The sequence below is a fragment of the Eurosta solidaginis genome, chromosome X (assembly GCF_040869045.1).
Source record: "Eurosta solidaginis isolate ZX-2024a chromosome X, ASM4086904v1, whole genome shotgun sequence".
NCBI classification, from domain to species: Eukaryota; Metazoa; Arthropoda; class Insecta; order Diptera; family Tephritidae; genus Eurosta; species Eurosta solidaginis.
The window spans coordinates 151,774,929-151,798,996 of NC_090324.1; the positions used below are offsets into that span (position 1 = coordinate 151,774,929).

At 36.2% G+C, this 24,068-nt stretch overlaps 1 protein-coding gene across 17 annotated transcripts in view; it reads left to right on the top strand.

Moving 5' to 3' along the window:
- The window catches only part of rho-5 (rhomboid-5), a 1,371,034-nt gene that overhangs the window by 141,446 nt on the left and 1,205,520 nt on the right, over positions 1-24,068 (top strand). For 13 of the 17 annotated variants that reach the window (XM_067758076.1, XM_067758085.1, XM_067758087.1 and 10 more), the window contains one exon: positions 19,070-19,445. The exons of 2 other annotated variants lie outside the window; for them this stretch is intronic. The gene's annotated coding sequence lies outside the window, so the exon portion shown is untranslated. The remainder of the gene's footprint in view (positions 1-19,069; positions 19,446-24,068) is intronic. 2 more of the 17 variants (XM_067758082.1, XM_067758079.1) reach the window with 1 other exon arrangement.

Below are 24,068 nucleotides of genomic sequence, written 5' to 3' on the forward strand. Positions count from 1 at the left end.
AGAAATCTCACGATAAGGTGTCGTCCTCTACCAAACCTAATTTAGTTTCGAACGGCTCGGAGAAGTCCTTCCCAATTCTGACTGAGCTGATGGTGTTGCTCAATGTCATTCATTTTGCACAGCCGTATAAGTTTTACGGGGAAACCAAATTCAGACATATCGGTATATAGGCAGCTCCTTTTCGTGCTGCCGAAGGCGGCTTTCAAATCGACGAAGAGGTGATGTGTGTCGATTCTTCTTGCGCGGATTTTTTCCAAGATTTGGCGCATTGTGAAAATCTGGTCGGTGGTAGATTTACCAGGTCTTAAGCCGCACTGCCGATTCACGGTGGGCTTCAATCTTTCGCACAATGCACTAGATAGGACCTTATTTGCGCCGCCGTATTTGAATAGCTCCGCAGGCAATCCATGAGCGCCCGCCTCCATCATCATCGATTTATCGATTGCACTTATTCCATCATCATCGATTGCGAGATCGGGTTCGGAAGCCCTGTGTAGTAAATTGATGTCTCCATTTAGGAGAGCAGGGGAGTGTTCCCTCCATAATCTAAGTACTCTCGGGACATCAGTTACAAGGTCGCCGTTTTCGTTCTTACAAGAGTTTGCCCCGGTCTTAACATCTTCCGTCTGTCGCCGTCTTTTTTGGTAAAATTTGAGTGCGTTATTCCTGGTGGCTATCAGCTCAATCTCCTTGCACTCACGCCTTTCTACCTCTGCTTTTTTCTTCCTGAAAAGGCGTCTCGGTTTCCTTTTCAACTCGCGATAGCGCTCACACACTCCTCTTGTTGCACTCGATTTTAACGTAGCCCTGTAGGCAGCGTCCTTTCTTTCGGTTGCAACGCGAAATTCTTCATCGTACCAGTTGTTTTTCCGTGGTCGCCGGTAACCAATTTTTTCCTCGATGGCAGTACGAAGTGCTTTGGAGATATGCTCCCACTGCTCAAGCATTCCATCAGGTTGAGTTATGCTCTCAAGGAGCAGGTGTGGCTACCCAGACGATACTTGGCCGCAAGCGAACGGAAGTAGTGAGCTGCTTGAACCGCATACAAAAGAATCGCTCTGGCCATTCCCAGGTGAGTGACAGTCAGAAGCTTTCCCCACTTTCGTGGACTTCTACACATGGCTCCACCCTCCAAATAGTTATTCCATAAAATTACTAATCACTATATATTACTATATACTAATTATTATATTTTCAACTTAGTGAACGCATTTCCCTTCAATGTTGAACTGGCGTATGCATACATATTCCTATATTTTCCACTGAATTTTACGCTTCGCTGCACGAAGGCACGATAAAAAATTGTAAAACAATCATAAGCTACTAAATAAAGAGACGTTGATATATTTTAATATAACTCTTATACTGCAACTTGTTAAAATATAAGGAATATTTTATTTCATTAAAACGCTTAAAATAATTCCCAAAATCAAACTAATATTTTGCAAAGTATCACTTGAAAGTGCTGAGTCATACACATCAGACTTTATTCGAGACAAAGTTAAGGAATATGCGATGGAGCTGGAAAGGCCACCTAAATCGGATGCAAATAATTCGCAACCTTCAAGTTCTTGTACCAGTTTTCTCGATGACCATCCTCCATCCTCCATTTAATTTAGTAAAACAAAGTTTAACTTAGTTTTTTTTCTTGAGTTTCCTTCTTTTAGGTAACAATCAATGCAATCTCTCTCAAATTGAAGCTATAGCAACGGAGATACTTCTGTACTTGTCTGACGATGATAAAAGCTTTAATGCTTTGCAGTGTTTTCCTTTAAACAATAAATTATAGAAAAATTAAAAAAAGCAGTAATTATCAAACTAATTATTGTCATATGCCTTGAATCCGAATCGAACCTGGAAACCTTTAAACAATATGCCTTTTAAATACGACACACCTCTTCCTCCGTCTACACCAGTGAAAAGACATTTTTCCTTATGCTGGAATAGTAAATAGACCATCAAGGCAAAACCCGATAACAAAATTTTTTTAGATGTTGGCTTTACAAAAAGCAAATATTAACGAAGTGTTTAATTGGGCCAAATTTCTTTTAACTTTTTCTGTTGCATAGAGAGCTGCTTCGGCCGCTTTTGGTAATAAAACAAAAATTTATTGTTTTTTCATACCTACGCGTTTCGGCGCGACAGCGCCATCCTCAGGGCATTCTGTTTTTATTAACAATAAACATGAATAATAGCAATTAGTTATAAACACATTCAATAATTTTCTCTCAATACAATATTTTTTCATTGTATGTTGACTCACCATGTAACGGTATATACAAAAATATTCTAATGAATTTTCTGCAATTCGCCTTATTTGCGATCTTATGCTAACGTTCGTATCGCTAAACTGTTGAATATATAACTCCAATATTGAATAATGGAAAAATGGCCTTTATTAAAGTACTTCACAATAACACTTATACTTTGCAACTAGCTTGCTTAATAGACAAACTGACTGATAGCTTAAATGAAACTGATCTCTCGCCTCTACTGTTGTCGCCTTTTTATACTGTCTGATTTCCTCGTTGCATATTTCTAGGCTTTTCTAGAATTTACTTAGTTACTGCCATATAATTATAACTACAGATGCACGTGTGTAGCTTCTAATATGCGCGCGTATTTGTGAGCGACACTTCCACAATTACAATTGCATACTTTCGGGAGCATCTCAGAAAAAATATATGCATGTGTTTGTGCACTGTTTCTCCCTGCGTGTACGTACATATGTGTAGACATAATTTATTGATTCGTTTGTGTAGATACATAATGATTGATTTATGGATGTGCATACAGGTCACTGTTTAAGCATCGGCTTACAGATGGCAGCACCCCTTAGTGTTGCTAATATTTGGAACACTGCCCTTCACTGCAACTCTCCCAATCTAAACGCCGCTAGCATCTCCAAATGTACCACTCTTCTACTCCGTGGTTTCCCAATGGTTTGTATGCGGTAGATGACATCACTGATCCTCTTCACAACTCTGTACGGGCCTTCCCAACTGCACCGATATTTGGATGGAACACCTTTCCGCCGGTGAGGGTTCTATATCAGTACCAAAGCTCCCTCCAAGAAACCTTCCGAATTAAAGTTCTTGTCATACCTGTGTTTCATCTTACTTCTCGTTGCCCTGGGCCGTTCCTTCACACTCTGATCTCACACCTTGATCTTGACGGATTGACTTTGCATCATTAGTATAGTCTTAACGTTTCACAAGAGTAGTGCGCGCTGGCTTGAAACCACCCTTGCATTCTTTCTGGAAAATTCGTTGCTTCGTTTTTGTGCGTCCATTAGGTTTTGTCAATGCCAGTGTTTCTCTCGCAGGTACTTTTGGTTTGGCTTTATTTGGCCCATTCGATCTATCAACTTTTGCCTTTGACTTTCGTGGCCTTTGTCGAGTCTTCTCCACCAGTACTCGATTACTACTGAATCCTTTCTGCAAACTGAAGTTAAGTGGTATATCCTGGTTCTTATAACGCATCACCTTTCTCTGCATATCGATCTTGATGTCATGGTCAACCAAGAAGTCCACTCCCAATATGACTTCATCAACGATTTCCGCCGCAATCAATTTGTGTAGAATTGTGACCGTTATACTCGCCAGTGACCGTACGCAACCTTGCTCCAGGTAACGGGTTTACTCTCCTGTTGACCAAGTCAGATCGGATGAAGGAATGAGATGCGCCCGTATCTACAATCAGAACATGTTCTTTGCCATCCACATTCCCTCTGACGGTAAGACTGCTCGATTTTCTACCAATTTTCGACACAGATATCACAGGACATTCAATAGCTCGAGCGATCTCTACATCTTAATCGCTCTTGCTCATCCCCTCCAGCTTTGTTACTAAGACCACCCATGCTGTTGAAACCACTAGGATCAAGATCGCAATGACGTGCAATGTGACCGGGTTTCCCGCATTTGAAGCATTTGATAACTCTTTCCCTACGCTTTTGCGATCCTTTCAGCGCCTCCAATATTGCGTCTACCCACTATGGCCTTTCTACTTCTACACGGCGTGCTTTGAAAACTGGCTTACACAGTAGCGACGCTGTTCCCTGAATCAGAGCATGTGATACCGTTTCTGCGAGTGTTGGCTTTGGGTTTGCGTATGTAGCTCGCTCTGTTTCGACGTCCCGTATGCCATTTATAAAGCTCTGAATCTTTACCCTTTCAGTGTATTCCACGGGTGCGTCCGCATTTGCAAGATGAGCCAATCTTTCAATATCTGAAGCAAACTCCGCCAATGTCTCATTCGATTTTTGGTAGCGGTTTTGTAACTCAATTTGGAATATCTGTTTTCTATGCTCGCTTCCATAACGTCGTTCTACAGCAGCCATCAATGCTTCATAGTTGTTCCGCTCTCCTTCGGGAATCGTCTTTAGGATTTCGGCTGCTGGCCCCTTCAATGCCACGAACAGTGCAGCAACTTTATCTTCCGCATTCCGGTTGTTCACTGCTGCGGTCTTCTCAAACTGTAGCTTGAAGACCTGGAAAGGAACATAACTGTCAAGGGATGGTGTTTTTACCTTTGGACTACTCGTTGAAGCTGCTGGGCGATTCAGTTGCAAGTGCTCGATACGTCCTCTCAAAGCATCCACCTCGGCCTCGATTTTTTTCTCAAACTGTAAAATTTTTGTATCTTGCGCCTCCAACTTCGAGGAAATACGTCGTTCTTGCTCTTCCAGTTGAGCAGAAAGCTGCGATGATATCTGTGCTGAACTTTGCGCCGACATTTCGGATATTCGTTCCTCTTGTGCTTCTATCTTCGCTGTTATACGGTTATCCTGCGATTCCAGCTGAGTTTCCATCTTGGATGTAATCTGTGTCGACATTTCGGACATACGCTTTTCTTGTGCTTCAATCCGATGTTATTTGTGACGACATTTCTGACATTTGCGACGACATTGATGTTACTGTCGATGTTTGAGCAGATATTGCAGCCAAAATCATGTTCAAGTCTGTGCTCGTAACTGTCTGCGTAACTGTCTCTTCAATTTTTGTTGTTTCCTCGCCATCAAGATGAAAGACATACTCTTCCACGTCAATTCCTTCTAATTCCATTGTCTGTCGTAGTCGTTCCTGAAGTTCTAGTTTAATGCCGGTTGTATTCAATCTACGGTTCTCCAACTCCTTCTTCAGTTGCTGGATCTTCAATTCACTTAACTTTGGCATGTCCAAGTTGTATTCGAAGTCTTCGGAATTTATTCAACAATTCCTCTTCTGACATCAATTGTAACGAATTTACAGCAATTCCCCTTATTTGCAATCTTCTGCTAACGTTCAAATCGCTAAAATGTTGAATAAATAACTCCAATATTGAATAATGGAAAAATGGCCTTTATTAAAGTACTTCACAATAACACTTATACTTTGCAACTAGCTTGCTTAATAACCAAACTGACTGATAGCTTAAATGAAACTGATCTCTCGCCTCTACTCTTGTCGCTTTTTATGCTGTCTGATTTCCTCGTTGCATATTGCTAGGCTTTTCTAGAATTTACTTAGTTACTGCCATATAATTATAACTACAGATGCACGTGTGTAGCTTCTAATATGCGCGCGTATTTGTGAGCGACACTTCCACAATTACAACTGCATACTTTCGGGAGCATCTCAGATAAAATATATGCATGTGTTTGTGCACTGTTTCTCCCTGCGTGTACGTACATATGTGTAGACATAATTTATTGATTCGTTTGTGTAGAATGTGACGAAGACAAGCTTAAAGTTCCAATTGCTCACAATCATGGCACTAGGAGACGTTTACAGAATCGGCTAGTAGTACCAAAGTTTTCAAATAACTATACTAAGAACTCACTACCAGTATTGGTTCCATCCCTTCTTAATGAACTGCCAATTGAACTTACTAGTCTACCCAACTCGTTGAAAAGAAAAAATCTCATAAAAACTTATATTAAAAGTTTACTGTAACAAGTTCCCCAACTAGTAATATTTATATTTAAAAAATCTAAATTTATGTCTCTTCGCTTTTAAAATAAATTTGTACGCGCATAATATTTAAGATCACAACACCGCCTTACTTATGTATGAAATAATGTCAGTATAAGAAAATATGTTCGTTAAATATGTATTTTATAAACCTGCAGACAAACATAATAACTTCGCGGGTTATATCATAGTATATGTAAAATTGTAAAAGAATTTGAAATAAATCAATCAATCAGTCAGTCAGTCAAAAAAAATACATAATGATTGATTTATGGGTGTGCATGCAAGTCACTGTTTTAGCATCGGCTTAGAGATGGCAGTACCCCTTAGTGTTGTTAATATTCGTAACAATATGTATATAGCTAAATCCGTAAGTTTGTCCTTACTCTGTACATGATTTTCTTACATCAAACAAACATTAATACATATAACATTTATAACACCAGCACATTGAACATTAAGTTATTTAAAAATATATCACAGTTCTTTTCCCTTTTAATCGTCAAGCTTATTAATTTGTATTATTTTATCACCGCAGTATCTGCACCATTTGTGTTGTTTATATCTTCTTTGAAGTTTCTGACGTTTTCTCAGCTGTTGTTGTATACGTAAGGTTTCCAGTGTTAGTCGTCGCTTTTCTTTTCGCTCTATGTACAATATTCTAGCGTTGGTGAAATCAGCTGTGTGATTGTTGCTTGTCAGGTCTTTTGCAAGTGCTGTTGTATCCTTTTTATTTCTGGCGTCCATTTCATGTTCATGTAGCCTTATACTCAACTCTCTTTTTGTAGTGCCAACGTAGCTCTTGTTGCATTCGGCATTTTCGTTGCCTTTACACTTAATTTCATATACCACATTATTCTGACATTCTTTTTGAATTCTATCTTTAGTTTTTGTAAATATTTTGTTTAGCGTGCTATGTGGTTTGTGAGCATAACTTATGTTTCCCTTTTCTACAATTGTTTTGAGTGTTTGATTGTTTGTCAACCCTGGTACGTATGTAACGCCTATATATTTTTTTGTTGTTGAATTCTCTTGCTATGTATTTTTGTTGTTATTCCAACTTTTAATATTATTTCTTGTTGTTTCCATTAGCCGTTTTACGAGTGCTGCCGGGTAGCTGTTTTTGAAAAGAATATTTCTTATTTTTTCATTGTTTTCTGCTGTAAATTCATTGTCGCTTAGAATCTTAATTTTTCGAATTAGGCTAATAACAGTATTTTTTTTTTGTTCCATGGATAATTTGAGTGGTAGTTTATTATTCTGCCCGATGCAATAGTTTTCGCATACCAATTCAATGCAATCTTTCTATTTCTCCGATGTATCTCCACATCTAGGAAGGTAGTATGCTGCGCGTTTAAAGTGTTCAGTATGTCTTCCACGTCCTTTGTCTTTACTATTGCAAATATGTCATCTACATATTTTTTTATGTATTTGATATTGTTACGAATATAAGCAGAACTAAGGGATGCTGCCATCTCTAAGCCGATGCTAAGCAACACCTTGCATGCACATCCATAGATCAACCATTAAGTATCTACATAAACGAATCAATTATTATGTCTACACATATGTACGTACACGCAGCTGAGAGCAACGCACAAGCACATGCAGATATCTTATCTGAAATGCTCCTAAAAGTATGCAATTGTGATTGTAGAAGTGTCGCTCACACATACAAGCGCATGGGGTATGAGAGAAGCTATAAAAATTATACATCTGTAGTTGTAGCTGAGAAATTTATAACTAACTAAGTAAATTCTGGAAGCGCCTAGAAGGTGCCACGAGGAAAACGCAGAGTATAAAAGCATCAGCGGTAGAAGCGCTATGGGCAGTTTCAGTTAAGCACGCTATCTGTCGGGCAATAGATCAGTTTCATTTAAGCTATCAGTCAGTTTGGTTATTGAGCAAGCTAGTTGCAAAGTATAACTGTTATTGTGAAGTATTTTAATAAAGGCCATTTTTCCATTATTCAATATTGGAGTTATTTATTCAACAGTTTAGTGATTCGAACTTAGCAGAAGATTGCAAATAAGGGAAATTGCAAGTAACTTCGTTACAATTGGTGTCAGAGGAGGAATTGTTGAATAAATTCCGAAGACTTCGAATACAACTTAGAATTGCCAAAGTTAAGTGAATTGAAGATCCAGCAACTGAAGAAGGAGTTGGAGAGCCGTAGATTGAATACAATTGGTATTAAACTAGAACTTCAGGAACGACTACGACAGGCAATGCTTTAGCAGGAATTGACGTGGAAGAGTATGACTTTCATCTTGATGGCGAGGAAACAACAAAAATGGAAGAAACACTGCAGACAGTTACGAGCACAGACTTGAACATAAGTTAAACTGCAATATCTGCTCAAACAACGAGAGTATCATCTCAACTGGCAGAACAGAAGATATATATGGCATCTCAGCTGGAATCGCAAGAGACACGTTTAACATCCAAGATGGAAGCACAGGAGGCACGTATTTCAGAAATGTCATCGCAAATATCATCTCAACTGGAATCGCAAAAGACAGATATAAGATCTCAACTGGCAGCTCAACTGGAAGAACAAAAGACAAGTATAGCATCCCAACTGGAATCACAGGAGACACGTATAGCGTGCAGTTGAAAGCACAAGAATCGCGCATATCTTCGCAACTGTCAGAACAGGAAGCAAGCGTATCATCAAAACTGGAAGCGCAGGATGCAAAAATCGCTCAATTCCAGGCAGAAGTCGATGATTTGGATGGTCGTATGGAGCAGTTACAACTAAATCGCCCAGCTGTTTCAGCAAGCAATCCGAAGGTAAAGACACCATCCTTTGACGGTTCTGTTCCTTTCCAGGTCTTCAAGCTACAGTTTGAGAAGACCGCAGCAGTGAACAACTGGAATGCGGAAGATAAAGTTGCTGCACTGTTCGTGGCATTGAAGGGGCCAGCAGCCGAAATCCTACAGACGATTCCCGAAGGAGAGCGGAACAACTATGAAGCATTGATGGCTGCTGTAGAACGACGTTATGGAAGCGAGCATAAAAACAGATATTTTAAATTGAGTTACAAAATCGCTACCAAAAAGCAAATGAGACATTGCAGAAGTTTTCTTCAGATATTGAAAGATTGGCTCATCTTGTAAATGCGGACGCACCCGTGGAATACACTGAAAGGGTAAAAATCCAGAGTTTCATAAATGGCACACGAGATGTGGAAACGAAGCGGGCTACATATGCGAATCCAAAACTAACATTTTCTGAAACGGTATCGCATGCACTGACCCAGGATACAGCCTCACTTTTGAGTAAGCCCGCATACAAAGCTCATCGCGTGGAAGTGGAAAGGCCAGACTGGGTAGACACAATTTTGGAAGCATTAAAATGAACGCTACATAAAAACCATGGTGCCGTCAAATGCTTTAAGTGTGGAAAGCCAGGGCACATTGCACGTTGTTGCAGTACGAACCCTAACAGTTCCAACAATGTGGGTGGTCGTAAACGCAGAGTAGAAGGAGATGAGCAAATCTCCAAGACCACTCAATCGTTAAACTAAATCGAGTCAGCGGCAAGGGGCGACAGCTGGCTCCCGCAATTGAATGCCCCATAATCTCTATCTCGCAGATTGGAAGTAGATCGAGCAATCTTACTGTTGGAGGACATGTGGATGGAAAGGAACGTTTACTGACTGTAGATACGGGCGCATCTCATTCCATCATTCGAGCGGATTTAGTCAACAAAAAGATAAGACCATTGCTTGGAGCAAGATTACGTACAGTCACGGGAGAGGACACCCAGGTAATTGGAGAAGTAGAATCTGAAGTAGCAATTGGGAAAGTCGCGGTACTACACAATTTTTTAGTGGCAGATATTCTTGATGAAATCATAATTAGAGTGGACTTCTTAATCAATCAAGGCATCAAGATCGATATGCAAAGCAAGACGATGCGATATAAGAACATGGATATGCCGCTTAATTTCGCCTACGAGAGAGGCTACAGCAGTAAACGAGTGCTGGTGGAAGAGAGTCAGCAAATACCACCAAAATCCTAAGCAGTCATCTGGGCAAAGGTTTGATGGAGATTGTGGGACAAACATATTGTGGGTTGTCGAAACAGCAAACAAATCCGCACTGAACATACTTGTAGGAAAAACCCTGGCTATGACAAAAAAAGATGGACGTATTCCGGTAAGAGTACTCAATGAGTTCAAGTCATTATTTAATTTGACCAAAGGAGTTATTTTGGGAAGATGCCAAGAGGCTGAAGTAGTTATAAACTGTGAACAGCTCCAGGAACACGTTTCATCTAGTAATAATGATCTTTCAAATGACATCACGGCATGGACGCAGGGACTAGAGGAAGCCTATCAGAATAAGGCAAAACAACTGCTCCTAAAGCACGCGAACATATTTGACCAGGGTGGTTTTAAACCAGCGCGCACTACTGTTGTGAAACGTCAAGACGATACTGATGATGCAAAGTCAATCCGTCAGGATCAAGCTCTGCGAAGTACTTCTTCATTGGCCAAGCAACAGAGTGTGAGGGAACGGCCCAGGGTAATGAGAAGTAAGATGAAACACAGGTATGACAAAAACTTTAATTCGGAAGGTTTCTTTGAGGAAGATTTGGTACTGCTATACAACCCTCACCGGCGGAAAGGTGTTCCATCCAAATATCGGTACAGCTGGGAAGGCCCGTACAGAGTTGTGAAGAGGATCAGTGATGTCATCTACCGCATACAACCAATTGGGAAACCACGAAGTAGAAGGGTGGTTCATTTGGAGATGCTAGCAGCGTTTAGATCGAGAGATTTATCTGATCGGGACGATCAGACTTAGGTGGAGGGCAGTGTATCGAATATTAGCAAAACTAAGGGATGCTGCCATCTCTAAGCCGTTGCTAAGCAGCGCCTTACATGCACATCCATAGATCAATCATTATGTATCAACATAAATGAATCAATCATTATGTCTACACATATGTAGGTACACGCAGCTGAGAGCAATGCACAAGCACATGCAGATATCTTATCTGAAATGCTCCTAAAGGTGTGCAACTGTGATTGCCGAAGTGTCACTCACACATACAAGCGCATGGGGTATGAGAGAAGCTATAAAAATTATACATCTGTAGTTGTAGCTGAGAAATTTATAACTAAGTAAATTCTGGAAGCACCTAGAAGATGCCACGAGGAAATCACAGAGTATAAAAGCATCAGCGGTAGAGGCGCTATGGGCAGTTTCAGTTAAGCACGCTACCTGTCGGGCAATAGATCAGTTTCATTTAAGCTATCAGTCAGTTTGGTTATTAAGCAAGCTAGTTGCAAAGTATAAGTGTTATTGTGAAGTACTTTAATAAAGGCTATTTTTCCATTATTCAATATTGGAGTTATTTATGCAACAGTTTAGCGATACGAACGTTAGCATAAGATTGCAAATAAGGGGAATTGCAAGTAAATTCGTTACAATATGTATGTTTTCGCCTTTCAATTCAGCTAAGCTGTCGTCCAAAATTTTGTCAAGTACGATATCAGCTATCGTTGGGGATAATGGGTTACCCATGGGCATGCCATAAATTTGATGGTAAAAAGTATTATTATATGTAAAATAGTTGCTGTCCTGAAAACAAAAGTCAAGAATTTTGTGGAATTGCTTTCTTTCAATATTTGTATGTTCTTCTAATTTATTCCATTTTTGTATGATAGTACGTATGAATGTTGGTGAATAAGGATATGATGTCAAAAGAGATTAGAATTTCGTCGTCTAGAATTTGAATATTCTCTATTTGATTTCTAAGTTGGAAAGAGATTTTTGGGTTGTAATCTTCCGACACTACAAGAATCTTCCGGATACAAGAAATTGAGGATGAAAGAGAAAAAGATATGGCAAGGAGTAATCTCGCTGCAAAAATCAACACATACCAAAATAAACTCAGAAACAGTGCGAAGGAAAAATTTATACTAAAGATATATGCCGACACCCAAAAATTCATTAACCAACACAAACATGACATAATAGTAACGAACGCAGACAAAGGCAACAAAACTGTACTAATGTATGAAAAAGATTATGGACAAAAAATGGGGCAGTTGTTAAATGACAAACAAACGTACAAAATTAAAAGAAGTGATCCCACCCAAAAGTTATTGCGGAAAAATAATCTAATTATAAATAACCTGTTTAAACAAATTAACATCATCAGCCGCCAACGCATTGAGACTGTACGAACTTCCCAAGATACATAAACCAAACTTACCTCTTAGACCAATTTCCTCGTCCACGAACGTACCTTGTTTCAGTTTATCCAAATATATTGGAAATATTTTAATGTCGGAAGATTACAACCTAAAAAACTCTTTCCAACTTAGAAATCAAATAGAGAATATTCAAATTGTAGACGACGAAATTCTAATCTCTTTTGACGTCATATCCTTATTCACCAACATTCCAATACACCCAGCCATACGTACTATCATTTAAAAATGGAATAAATTAGAAGAACATACAAATATTGAAAGAAAGCAATTCCAGAAAATCCTTGAATTTTGTCTTCAGGACAACAACTATCTTATTTTTTGGTGGCCGCCGTGGTGTGATGGTAGCATGCTCCGCCTACCACACCAAATATCCTGGGTTCACGCCCTGGAAAAAGCAACATCAAAAACTCTAGAAACAAGTTTTTTCAAATAGAAGAAAATGTTTCTAGGCGGGGTCGCCCTCAGCAGTGTTTGGCAAGCACTCCGAGTGTATTTCTGCCATGAAAAGCTCTCAGTGAAAACTTATCTGCCTTGTAGATGCCGTTCGGAGTCGGCATTAAATAAGTAGGTCCCATCCCGCCAATATGTAAGAAAAAAAAAAAAAAATAGGAGCACGACGCAAATTGGAAGAGAAGCTCGGCCTTAGATCTCTTCGGAGGTTATTGCGCCTTACGTAGCTTAGCTGAATTGAAAGGCAAAAACATACTTATCAAATACATAAAAAAATATGTAGGCGATATATTTGCAATAGTAAAGACAAAGGACGTGGAAGACATACTGAACACTTTAAACGCGCAGCATACCAAACTACAGTTTACGAAAGAAGAAGAGAAAAATAACATGATTGCCTTCCTAGACGTGGAGATACATCGGAGAAATAGAAAGATTGCATTGAATTGGTATGCGAAAACTATTGCATCGGGCAGAATAATAAACTACCACTCAAACCATCCATGGAAACAAAAACAAATACTGTTATTAGCCTAATTCGGAAAATTAAGATTCTAAGCGACAATGAATTTACAGCAGAAAACAATGAAAAAATAAGAAATATTCTTTTCAAAAACAGCTACCCGGCTGCACTCGTAAAACGGCTCATGGAAACAACAACAAATAATGTTAAAAGTTCGAATAACAACAAAAATACACAGCAAGAGAATTCAACAACAAAAAATATATAAGCGTTACATACGTACCAGGTTTGACAAACAATCAAACACTAAAAAAATTTTAGAAAATGAAAACATAAGTTATGCTCACAAACCACATAGCACGCTAAACAAAATATTTACAAAAACTAAAGATAGAATTCAAAAAGAAGATCAGAATAATGTGGTATATGAGATTAAGTGTAAAGGCAATGAAAATGCCGAATGCAACAAGAGCTACCTTGGCACTACAAAAAGAGCGTTTTGTATAAGACTACATGAACATGAAATGGACGCAAAAAAAAAGGATACAACAGCACTTGTAAAACACCTGACAAGCAACAATCACACAGCTGATTTCACCAACGCTAGAATATTGGACATAGAGCGAAAAGAAAAACGACGACTAACACTGGAAACTTTACGTATAAAACAACAGCTTAGAAACGTCATAAACTTCAAAGAAGATATAAACAACACAAATAGTGCATATACTGCGGTGATAAAGTAATACAAATTAATAAGCTTGACGATTAAAAGGAAAAGAACTGTGATATATTTTTAAATAACTTAATGTTCAATGTGCTGGTGTTATAAATGTTATATGTATTAATGTTTGTTTGATGTAAGAAAATCATATACAAAGTAAGGATAAACTTTCGGATTTAGCTGCATATATACATGGTGAGTCAACATGCAATGAAAAAATATTGTATTGAGAGAAAATTATTGAATGTGTTTATAACTAATTGCTATTTTTCATGTTTATTGTTAACAAAAATAGAATACCCTGAGAATGGCACTGTCGCGTCGAAACGCGTAGGTATGAAAAAACAATAAATTTTTGTTTTATTACCAAAAACGGTCGAAGCAGCTCTCTATGCAACATAAAATGTTAACATTTTGAAATTACGGAATGAAACCGAAACCATAGCCGTTTCAGAGCGTTTCATTTTGCGTAACCGAAACCTAAAACCGTCATTTTAGTGTGCAAAATAAAGAACACAAAACCCTTTTAAGGCGGCGAAACCGGTTTCAAACGGTTTTGCCAAAACTGCCAGATACTGGAAACAAAAAACTCTTTTACTTTAAGTTTTATGTTATCAGTATTATTCTATTACTTAATTGGGTATATTATTGCACAAACTATTAGATGCAATTTTTAAATACCTTGCAAACGTTAGGAGTGAAAAAAGTGTCATTAAAGACACCCAATTCTCATTATGAAGTCATTTAACAGCCAAAAATGGGTGTATTCACTTCTAATTAATGGTCGATATGAGCCTTAATTTTTACATTAGGTGAACCCAAATATGAGTTTCTTAAACTCCTGTTAGACTCATAAACAGCTCATAATTTACCTCCTATATTACTCTTTTCGGAGTCATTTGTATGCTTTACTAAGTGATAAGGATTAATTAACCTGTTCGGGTCAGATTTTTGACGCTTTTAAAACGTGGTAGCATATTGGTAAGCTTTGTTGGAAAGTATGCTATTTAGAATTGAATTCCTTAAAGGTCGGGCATAGCGACGTCAGCGCTAATCAAAGATGTAGTGTGAGTATATGTAGAGTTATCTACTTGTAACAAATATGCTTGTTATATTTTAAATTTATTATTATTAGATTATTTATTTTTAATTATCAAAAAATGAAAATATTTGAAGTCATCAATAATATCTTTTAAAAAGTAAAGTTTTAAATATATTAATCAAAATTAAATAGAAAATTATTATTTTCTATAGAAGACATGCGAAGGCTCGACATACCAACCAAAACAGTCAATAATACTTACATACAATATTAATATGCGGATAACTTAGAAATGATTGGGCGAAGCGTCAATGCAGGAAAAAGCGTCCATACAAATTCACAAAGGGAACAGCAAGAAACGTTATGATTATATGGGCGAATCTCAAATTAGGTCCACCACGAACCACGAAAATCAAAAATGATCACACTTAATTTTTATCACTAGGGATTAAAGGTAAAATATATGTATGACGTGGAAATAACATACTTTAATGTTTCCTTTATCCTGGACAGAGAAACATTATTTCTAAGATAGGCTTCATAGGTTTTGTGAGTTTGGGTTTCTTTTTATATTCAGCGTGCTTTGCACACAGAGTATATTAACTTTGATTGGATAACGGTTGGTTGTACAGGTATAAAGGAATCGAGATAGATATAGACTTCCATACATCAAAATCATCAGTATCGAAAAAAAAATTTATTGAGCCATGTGCGTCCGTCCGTCTGTCCGTTAACACGATAACTTGAGTAAATATTGAGATATCTTCACCAAGTTTAGTACACGGGCTTATCTGGACCCAGAATAGATTGGTATTGAAAATTAGCGAAATCGGATGATAACCACGCCCACTTTTTATATACATAAAATTTGGAAAACACAAAAACCCTGATTACTTAGTAAATAATACACCTAGAATGTTGAAATTTGACGTGTTGACTGATATTCAGACTCTTGATAAAAATTTTAGAAATTTGTTTAAAATGGGCGTGGCACCGCCCACTTGTAATAAAATCAATTTTACAAATATTATTACTAATAAATCAAAAATCGTTAAACCTATCGTATCAAAATTCGGCAGAGAGGTTGCCTTTGCTATAAGGGATGCTTTGAAGAAAAATTAACGAAATCGGTTAAGGACTACGCCCACTTTTATATAAAAGATTTTTAAAAGGGTCGTGGACGAATAAAATAAGTTGTATCTTCGAAAAAAGAGCTTTATGTCAATGGTATTTCATTTCCCAAGTTGATTTATAACAATAAATTGGAAAAACTTCAAATTTAAAAAAATGGGCCGTAGGCGAAAATAATAAGCTATATCTTAGAGAAAAAGAGCTTTGTACCAATAGAATTTTACTTTCTAAATTGAGTTATATATTTAAATAGGAAAACACTAAAATTTTTAAAAATGGGTGTGGCACCGCCACTTTTTTGTCTAAGCAATTTTCAATGTTTCGGGATTCAAAACTCGAAGAAAAATTAACGGATCGTAATAAAATTGGGTACACAAATTTTCCCTATAGCAGGAAATATTTCTAAAAAAATGGACGAGATCGGTTAAAGACCACGCCCACTTTTATATAAAAGATTTTTAAAAGGGTCGTATGGGGAGACATTTTTTTTTTAAACGGGCGGTGCCATGTGTTATGTAGAAAAGTAATTTGTCTAAAATGAAATGTACAATTAAAGTTCACACTGAGTATATAATGTTCAGTTACACCCGAACTTAGACACCTTTACTTGTTTTGCTTACGTTGGTATACAAGGTATTACTTGGTGAAAATCTAAAATCAGTTCTGGTTCCAACAAAGTACGAATTTTAAAGACTTATTTAGCTTTTATTGGTTCATATGAAAACATATAAGAACGCAATAAAAACCACCTTCAATTTTTCTTTTGAATCTTATTTGCTTGAAAAAATAAAGATTTTGCGACTGGAAATGGTCAAATGGGAATATCTCAACCAAATTTCAATGGATTTCATGAGTTTTTGAAAGAAAAATTATTTATGGCCTCTTAGTTAATACTTTTTTGTACATAGTTACAAGCAAAAAAGCAAAGAAGCAGTTAGCAAAAGTGCAAAAGTTCAAGTTGTTGGGTTATTTTGTACTGTTTCTTAGATATCTGACAATAAAACTAACATTTATACATAGTTAGAGGCACAAAGACCAACTCTATTGAACGACCTGAAGAATAAACGAAGAATAAACAGATGGAAAGTTATATACCCGTGTGTTTCTCCGGCTATGAAAAGGGGGCTTTTGGCCCCTAATCCCGGATTTTGAGGTATGTCTGCAAAGAATATATTCTCAATCTCATATAGTACTTTACATTGGGAAAAAATTGCCGCGTCCGTTATGTCGCGTCAGTACTTAAGCATATATCCTGCGTTTTAAAAAGATATTACAAATTTCGGTAATCCACGGGCATAGAGTTTTCTTTAATCTTAAGTCTCCCACTTCAGGAATGCAAAATTCCGCCTTAGCTTCGGTAAGTTTCGCATACTTTCACAAGCATTAACAAAATTTTAAAGAATGAAGCATAGTAGGAGGGCTATCCAATCATATTCCTTTTCATGCAGGTTTTAGTACAAGCGAATGTCGCGTCCGTTAGCCATGACTTTCCCATATTCAAATTTAATTTGAATGAGAAATTTTCCTGAATAAAATATGAATATCTGCTTCGAAGTCATAAAAAAAACTATATGATCATATTTCTGAGGCTCATATTTTTCACATATTTCTGATTCATATCGAGGGCTCCGAGATGAATTGAAGGGTATTAATTGGAGTTTTTCTAATTATTAAGGCACACAATTTATTTTATTTCATTGAAAGCGCAAGACAGGCCAAAACTACTTAAATTGGAATCATTATGTATATCAGGTGAAAATTTTATTAGTATTATATTTAAGATTCAATTCGCAGATAAACTAGAAAGTTGCCAAATTGTTTAGCTAGAAATGTTCACTAAAAAATTGAATTAATAGCTCAGCCTGATCACGCTGTGAACTTTTTTCACTGTCACTAATTTTTAATTGGTTTTGAAAATTTTGATTACTTACGGCGAAAAACATTTGTTCTGTAATGAACAATTTCAAAACGTCATAAAATTTAACAAAAGAAAACAAGGTAAAATTTTATAAAACAAAAGAGCCTTAATAAATCTTTAAATTCGTATCTTTTTGGAAGCAAAATTGATTGTGAAGTTTTTTCAAGTAATATTTGTATAAACACGTAAGCAAAAGTGTCAAGAACACCGTAATACAAAATAAAGAAGTGTTGCACTTATTTAGATTATTATTATTATTTATTAAGATACAAGTATGATACAATATTTTCTTAAGATTAACGATTAGGGATAAATAACTTAAATCTACAAGTTATTTGAACTTTACAATAAATTTCAAGATACATACATAGTTCAATAAGCGAGTAACTGTAAAAGGAATAAAGGAGCACATAGAGAAAGAAGGAAAGAAAGAAAGGGTGTGTTTAAGTGAGTTGCTCCACTTAAACCACTTTTCTATGACTCGCGCTCTTGTGAAGAGTCTATGAGTATTGTGGTGACTCACGTTCCCGCAGTTTTCCCCACAGAAATCACAAGTATGTGCAGAATGCATCCCTGCAAGCACTCGTTACTATTTGACAATTCATTGGAACGGGCTTCCAATGTACAAAAGGCTATATAAGCGCTGGGCGCTTTTCCACATCCTTCTTCTTCTCGTTTTTCAATCAACCACAAGACGGAGCATCTCCCGTAGCCGCACGGGATCCGAATCAACTACATATATATAAGTATCAAATAAGTATCTCTTTACATTGTAAATATGAATTTTGTTGAATCAACACATTATTAATTATTGAATAATTAAAATATCTTTGTTAGATTAAGCCCAACTGTGAAAATAAATCACACATCATTGAATTACCATTATAAATTAGCTCGTGATTTAACATTTGGTCTTTGCGAGCCAAATTTGGATCAGCAAATTGGCAACGCAAAAGTTTCCCACTAATTTGTTACACAAGAAACAACACTGGCCTTAGTTTGACATAATCCTCGTGTTCCAATTGTATATGAGCCAGATACGGATAGAGCTTTAACATGCAAATGCAACAACAGTGTGAACCATATGGATCACATTGTTGTTGCATTTGCATGTTAAATCTCTATCCGTATCTGTTTCATGTACAATTGCGACAGCAGGAATACTAACTCGCTGAACACATTCGTATACATCATTTTCGGCAACCGGCAAATTCGGCAGCTCATCGGCACAAGCAGCAAGAAAAATATATAAGTGACAAAAAAGTGAAGATAAGTAAAATCAAATAATTAAAAGTAAAAGCGAAACATGGTGGAAATTAAAAGTGTTTTATTAAAACAAGTACCGCTGCCCACCGTGGGATTTACTTAATATTTTGCAATATAATTCGTCACCGAATTTGTGTCTAAGAAAGCAGAAAAGCCATATTTTTGGCTCAACGAGGGATCACCACATCAGCAACAGTCACCGTATTACCCAACGATCCCAAAAAAGCCATCCCAGAGAATATTTCGATACGTAAAATATGTCCAGGTGAGTCCCAATATTTTTCCAATTTTTATTCAAACGGCATAAATACAGTTACCGTTACGGTTCTTATGTATATATATACATGGTCAATAAGTACCGAGAATCCCCAAGGCGAGTGACATACATACATATGCACATATGTATGTATATTAACATGGGTCGATTGGTATGGACGAAAGTTAACCGATATCGCGCCATCGATTTTTCGATAGGATTTGGGCTAAGGAAAAAAAGTTCCACTACGCATACCCAAAAAAACAATTTTCGAGCCTGCAAAAAAAATGAAGAAAGGGTAAATTTTTCGACCAAAACACTTCCCAAAGCCCAAAAAATATTTTTTTTTCTTCAAAAAACTGTTGTAAAAACATTGGCGATAACAGTTTTGTGAAAAAAATATTTTTTGGGTTTTGGGGAGTGTTTTGGTCGAAAAATTTACCCTTTCGTAATTTTTTTTTGCGGGCTCGAAAATTATTTTTTTGGGTATGCGTAGTGGAACTTTTTTTCCTGAGCCCAAATCCTATCGAAAAATCAATGGCGCGATATCGGTTAATAAACAGACCCAGTATAATATATATACATACATTTGAGGTTAGATTTGCTACTCGTGCTAAATACCCTCATTCACATAATCAATCAACTTAATTGAATATCTTCCCATGTAAAGTCCCACAATTATACATACATAATTTTTAAAGCAAATTTTCTTGAATTTAAGTCCCTTAAATTTATTAAAACATACATTTGTACATGCCCAGCAAACACAGTTTCTAACGTTAGAGAAATATTGTAATTTTACATTATAATTCTAGTGTAGTTCTCTAATGCATTTCGATTCGAAAACTAGGTTAGAGAACTAGGTAAGAAGGTAAGAATTTGACTGTGAAACGATTCGAATAACACTAGAAATGCGATGTTGTGATCATTGTCACAGTTATCGATTATTTACATTTAGGTTAGACAACGATTAGTAGGCGAATCGAATTCTAATGTATTTCTCTAAGATAGATGGTTAGAGGACGATATGCGAAACTGTCGCGAATTATAGCATTCTCGACAAAAATGGGACTTCCTTCTCGATATCGAGAAAAGGGTTAGAATTCTAATCGAATTATAACGTCAATTTCGAATGAGTTTCTAATGAGAATTTTGAAGTGATGCGCAATTAAGTTCAATTATTTAAAATCAGCGGAATTTTCACTGTTTCATTATATCAAATACTTTTATTTGGTTATAAGCTTATGTATTAAGAATGAACATATTTCAAAGACTTTTTCTATTATACTAAATTAAAACCGTACTTAAATATTGAGCTCAGCGTTGGTTTGAGGTACGGATGAGGAAGCGTTTTCTTCATGCCATTCAAATAGCACTTCAATAATTTGCTCGCTTTCCTTTTTTAACTTTTTTTTGATAAATTTTCAATTACTAGTATTTATTATTATTAATAAAAAAACTTATTTCGCAACTTGTAATATTTCCACACAACTTTTCGATATTTTTGTTTTGTTTGTATAACACTAAGGATGAGTGATCATGTCGTGCAAATAATCGATAACTGTGACAATGATCACAACTTCGCATTTCTAGTGTTATTCGAATTGTTTCACAGTCAAATTCTAACCTAGTTCTCTAACCTAGTTTTCGAATCGAAACGCATTAGAGAACTACATTATAATTCTAATGTAAAATTACAATATTTCTCTAACGTTAGAAACTGTGTTTGCTGGGTAACTATTTAGGTCCCCTCTCCCTTTTTCAAATGCCATAAAACTACAAACTAATAAGCTAAGAGGTTTGGATCGTGGCTAATTGCTATTTGAATATTTGTGAATTTTGATGTTACTTGGGTTATTTGCCTACTCGCCGCCGCCACAGTGTTTCATGTAGAACAAGCTAGCTGGACAAAATTATTTTGTGAGATTTTCCGTTTCATATGCAGTCTGTTATTAAAACGACGTAATTTTTTTTAGCCATATGTTCTTTTTTTTTCCAAAATTTTACTTCATATGCATACATTTGCTTATTTCATATACAGTAACTCATGTGAATAAGTGACATAGATCCAAAAAAATTTAAAGGACTTAAAAATATTACTTTATTGTACTTAAATTGAATGGACTACAAATCTCAATACTCTAAAAAATTCGGAAAAAAAATTAAAATTTTTTATGAAAATTCGTCGAATTTTTCAAACATTTTTTAAATATAATTTAGTTTTTGTTATAGATCGTGACAAATTTTTTTATGGGAAATTAGTTAAAATAAATTTGCGAGAGCGAAAATTGTAAGAATTGTCCAAAAAGGGGTGTCTACTTATTTATGTGAGTGACTGTACATATATACATACATATTTTGTATTTATTTGAGTATTTAAACTGGCACTACAATTTTTACAAAATTATTTTATAGTACCAGTCAGGAATGTAAAAGTGAATTACAATAATAATAATAATTATAATAATAAATTAATTATGTGAAAATTACTTATTACAAAAACTTAAAAGTAAAGTATCATACAAAGTAGAAAAGACAATAGATTTCAACTAAATACCTGATCCAACAAAAAGTTATAGGGTGGGTTATCTTTTATAATTATGTTATTATTCGCTATCATCACTTTCATTCGATGAGTGACTTGTGGAATAGTCATGAGCATCAGCAACACTACTGTGAAAGCTTGAAACAACTGGGGTATTTATAGACTCCTCAACATTATCGGGGGACAGTAAATTTAAGACTTCTGAGGTCAGAATTTTAAATTTTTCTTAGGTATTCCCTAAAACTGTTAACTAAAGAATCCGATGTTATAAGCAACATATTCATAAGATCTCTATTCGTGGCTTCACGCGACTGCTTTTGTGTGTTATCATCCCTGAATCGTCTCAAATCTTTGTTGCGGGCTTCCTGTGCTTCCTCAGAAAGTTGACCAATAGGTAAAATTGCTGATTTTATAATATCAGTACTATGCACTAAGATTTTATGAACTGTAACAGGCATATTAAACCATGGATAGAGATCTATGTATAGTTTTTTGGTCTCGACCGCAAATTTTTCAAATTTTTGGATATTTATATTGTACCCAGATGGTAATGCGCGAAGGAGAGTGTCGAATCTTTTGATGAGCGTTACATCCAATCCCATAATCTCAGCACTAGCCTCAGAATTTTCGAAAAACCTACGATTAGTGTTGCCGGCATTGGTATTGCCGAGATCTGGTTTTGGTTTATCTACTATCAATCCAAGTACTCTTTTAAATTTATTCTGGATTTCGTTGGACCGTAGCTTTACACTCTCTTTATCTGCCACTCCGAAGTTTTATTCAAAAATCCATCCTTATGTCTTCCAGAGGTGTTCCAATTTTGATCCAACTTCGACGAATATGCCGTTATTTGTAAGCTTAAACTTTTTATCGAATACTCGGCTGCTTCGCTTAAATAGTACTTAAGTACAACAAAACTTAATAATTCTTTGTATCTGGTTTCCTTCGAATGTTGAACCCAAATGTCAAAAAACTCCGTTCTTGGTACGGTTATAACTAAACTGCTTTGTGTTGTTGATTTTCCGACAGGGTGAATAGTTGATGATTGTTGTGCTGCCATCTTAAGTGTCGTTGATCGTTCTCATTTGTTATCAGTTGTGTAGTATTTATATTACATTCAGGTATTGGCGTAGATGCTACCAAATGGGGTTGTTTTGTGTAGCGTTCCTGTGTGGTTATACCTGCATTAGGATTACTTTGTATGTACCTGTTTTTATGCCTTGGTGACTGGTGTGGTAGGTTGTGGCAGGCAGAAGTCAGTGATCTTCGCTTGTTGACCTTGCGCGTTTATTTTTGTGCGTTTTATGGCTACGTGTTTGTTCCCTGTACCTGGGAATTGGTCCTGCGTTTGTAGATCAGCTTTAAAGGTTCAAATATCTCGTCGGAGCTGGTACGTACATACATCCTATTTTATATGTAGAGATAACTAAATCTACAAAAAAAAAAAATTTAAAATTGATGTGCAAAGAATTCGCAATGGTTTTTTCTTTCGACTATTAGAGAACACTTGCGACTATAATATGGGTAAAATTTAGCCCGGATTTCCGCAGATGTATGTAACTTTTTTGTCCCTAAAAATATAGAGAAAAAATACCTTTTTTTCTTAATAACGGAATGTTAAATATATTGAAAATACTCTAATTGCGAAAGAATTACTATCAAAAAATTTTAATTACCTTCGAGCTTAGAATCCATCAAAAAAATTATATAAAAGTGTTTACTTAAAAGAAATATGAAGCTTAATATTCAACAAGAATTTTGAAAATTAATCAATGAATTTTACGGCCACTCCTGCCTTCTTACTTCAATTACTCAATATATGTGGGCAAAAATATAAAAAAAGCAAAAATCCCGTTATTTTGTTTGCTTTCTTTCATTTCCCATTACACTTTTCTTGGAATAAGAACTTTGTTTTTGTCCAGCTAGCTTGTTCTACACGAAACACTGTGCGCCGGCGTCAAGCATACGTTTTGTGTACATATGCACATTTTAAGCTACGATTAGCAACAACATAACGTAGCGTAGAAGAAGTGGCCGTAGAAGGTACACGTAGACGTAGAAGTTAAAACATTTAGGAATTTAACTAA